The sequence below is a fragment of the Prinia subflava genome, chromosome Z (genome assembly GCF_021018805.1).
Source record: "Prinia subflava isolate CZ2003 ecotype Zambia chromosome Z, Cam_Psub_1.2, whole genome shotgun sequence".
Taxonomy (NCBI): domain Eukaryota; kingdom Metazoa; phylum Chordata; class Aves; order Passeriformes; family Cisticolidae; genus Prinia; species Prinia subflava.
The window spans coordinates 72,113,801-72,117,541 of NC_086283.1; positions in this window are offsets into that span (position 1 = coordinate 72,113,801).

The following is a 3,741-nucleotide window of genomic DNA, read 5'->3' on the forward strand; positions in this document are numbered from 1 at the left end:
TTTTACTGTCCTCCAAGTCTGCCTTAATGTGACAGGGACTATTGGAAACGGGCACTCTCTTTGATGGGAAACATCGTTCCTGCTATCTTATGTATCAAAGAAGAGTTGAAGAAGGGGCTCTAAGATGACCAAGTAGCACAACAATTTACTCTTGATATTTTTGAGGTTAAATGGCACTAGGGTTTTATTGCCCTAGGTGTCATTCTGTATGTTAATGTTGACAAAAATGAGTTACACTATATAAAGAAAATAAGAGAAAGGGTGGACAAGGTACCTGGTTGGGAGAACTCTGCATACAGCCTGAGTCTTTTATTTGACATTGGTTAGCTGGATCTTTGACAAACATTCAGATTCACTCTCATGCCTGTTTTGGAGCAGATGAACTCCTCTATTGGCATGAGTGGGTTGTTGCAGTTGCTGGGATACATGAATATATACTGTACCTATATGGTGCATTCAAATAAAAGGCTGGGGAATAATGCACTCAATTAACAGCAAACAGAAACTGAAGGAAGATGATTAAATTTCTGTTCCTTGCGGAAGGTAGAAGTTCCTGTGCTTCAAATGAATGGTTAAAGGGACTGAGAACATTTCAAGAGATCTCTAAAGCTATTATGATCTTTCAAACCAATAACTATCTTAGGAAAAACTAGTTAGAAACTTTAATTAAGAAGGAACTGGTATAATTTCAGAATAAATGGGAACAGAATGCTGTGTAGAACTAAATGGTAGCATTGCTGAAAAATGATAGCAGACTGGCAAAACATCAAACTGTTTCAACGGCAGAGCCTGGGGATAAAAACCTGTATTATGAGTCCATGAGTACCTGTTCCCTGTTGTACTGCAATATTTGACCAATTAATGTTCAGAATAGGTCACAAAGCACTCTCTTTTAGGATAAGTTTTCAGAATGAAAATTTTAACATCTGTCTAAGCAATACATTAACTTCCACACTACGTTAATCAATAAAACCTCAAGCAACTTCACACTTTATAAAAAATATTTTTATTATTTGAAATTGTTATATAGAAGTATATTTCAGTGTCCAGAATCTATTCAGACATAAATATTGTGGCAATTTTTTTGTTTCCCTTAAAAAAATCCCAAAATCTTTTACTATCTTCTTTCTGGCCTGTTTTTACCACTTTTTTTCATTTTAATGACATAAAATACACACTTAATAGTGAATTCACTCAGGAATGTGTTGTAGCTGAATTTAACTCTTCTGGTATCACTTAAATGTATTTCTGTCCAAGTTTACTATAAGCTGCAACATCATGGCATTTTTAAAGAATCCGGGAGAAAGTCAATCACAATTAAATTAGGATCATTAAAGACTGATGGTAAGAATGGAGTGTGAACCATAAAGAACAGTAATTAAGGTATGCCAGTGAAAAAAATAATGATGCCTAGTTTTCAGTGAATTTAAAGCAGACAGCTACCAGGCCTCCCCCTGAATCAGGCACTAAACCTGGGCTTTCTTCCACTCAGATTTTACATGTTTGTAGTTGACAGATATTTGTTCTCTAGTTTCATTTTTTTCCATGAAAAAGATATCTGGTACTTGAAAAGGCATATTACTTATCAGCCATTCAAAATAATTGCAGTATAAGGAGAAAACTGAAATTATTTCATTACTTTTTCACTGAAGGAAAATAAATTTAAGTGACTGTGAATATCAGAGTTAGAAGCAGCTGGAATGATCAGAAAGGATGTTGCAGATGAATAAGTTTACTGGGGAGACAAAGCCATATACAAGCCATATATGTTAAAAAAGGGGAATTGCTCCATTGTCTCAACACAAACTTGTTAAATATTGCTGTACTGTTCTTGGTCATTCTTCTAGGGCTTTCTTTGGGGTTGTGTGTTTGAGATACGTGCAGAGGGACTGAAATGTGCTGCCAGGAAATAAGTCAGAGTACATGGTATTTTGGGCTTTTGGTTTGGTAGGCTGTACTACTATGAAACTGTTCTTAGGATTTGGGTCTAGAACAAAAAAATTCTGAGAAGGAAGCCAGTGGAGCTGTACAACAGCTGGTCCATCCACAACTGCAGGTCAGTGGGAAAAGGTGCTAATGTCTTGCCTATTAGCGGGTCTTGGGATGCGAGAATCCAGAGTGAAATTTTCCATGAAAGGAACAAAAATTGCTATATGATAGCTGTGCCCAGAACAATAGTGATGTAATGAACCCTTTACAGCACTCCCGTCCCACTGAGCCTTTCCTCTATACACCATACTGTCTCTAATAACAACCTTGAATGAGAAGTTTCTCAGCTGAAAGGTTCAATATGTTGTAGGAAAGGGGTCACTGAGCCTGAACTACATCCAACAAAGTCTAACTGGTTAACAAAGGCCTTTTGATGAAAGATGCTTTGTATATGCAACTGGATCCCTTTTCACTGCCTCTCTTCTACCACCTGCTCAAAGAAACTGGACTCATGTACACTCTGGAAGTAAAGACTATCCAAATGCTGCAGATCAGCACACTGTAAGCTTCGCAACTCTGTTGCTGCATAAAGAATAAACTCTTATTATTTCTGTAATGAAGCTGAAAATTTAATTTAGAAAGGTGAGGGAAATCTTTTCCTTATTACATGCATATATAAAATAAAGTTTGCCATACAAGTCTATTGAGATGTACAAAATATTATTTGCTTTAAAGCTGGACAGTCATTGCACAATGAGATTACATTTTAAAAATATGTTTGAGTTGGTAATAAACTGCTGAAAACACTTAGGGAGCAGGTAGATTGTGACTATAATAGTTTAGGAGTCTGTGTGTTTGAGTTCAGCAATCACACATTCTTGTTACACAGAAGAGAATATGATCTTCCATGGGAAGCATTAAATGGAAAAGGAATGTTTTCATTAAAGAAATTCAAAACTGATTTATGGCCCACAGGTTGCATCTCATACTGGAAAAAGGAAACTCGATAAATAAAATTGCTTAGAGTTCAGTATACCTTCAAAAGGGCAGTCTAAGAAGTTTTCTTTTAAACTTTAAATTAAACTATAAAACTTTAAAATAAATTTTGAATAATGACATCAATTCCAGTCCTCTCTGCTTTTCCTGCTGTTTAACTGCTTTGTGACTGTATGCCTTGAAGTTTCTAATAGAACTTTCTGAAGAGACAAATTCCCGATGAAAAGACTGATTCAAAACTGATATACGAGATGGGTAAGGAAATGCCTGAATGTATGAGAATTCATTATCTCAGTAATGTCTGCAGGTCTATTCATTGACATCCAGTTTTACACAAGCTGTGTTTCCCATAACCTATTTAAAAAACAAAAACAACAACAAAAACCCAACAAAAGCAAAAAACCCAAAACCCCTCAAAACAAAACCACAAATATCCCCTCAAAAATGAAACAAAACTAAAGAAAATAAAACAAGAACAACAAACCAAACCAAACAACTCCCCCCCCCACACACACACAACCCCAAAACCACCACCACCACCACCAAAACCACCAAACCCCACCAAAAAAACCCCACAATAGGAAAGAAAGAAAGAAAGAAAGAAAGAAAGAAAGAAAGAAAGAAAGAAAGAAAGAAAGAAAGAAAGAAAGAAAGAAAGAAAGAAAGAAAGAAAGAAAGAAAGAAAGAAAGAAAGAAAGAAAGAAAGAAAGAAAGAAAGAAAGAAAGAAAGAAAGAAAGAAAGAAAGAAAGAAAGAAAGAAAGAAAGAAAGAAAGAAAGAAAGAAAGAAAGAAAGAAAGAAAGAAAGAAAGAAAGAA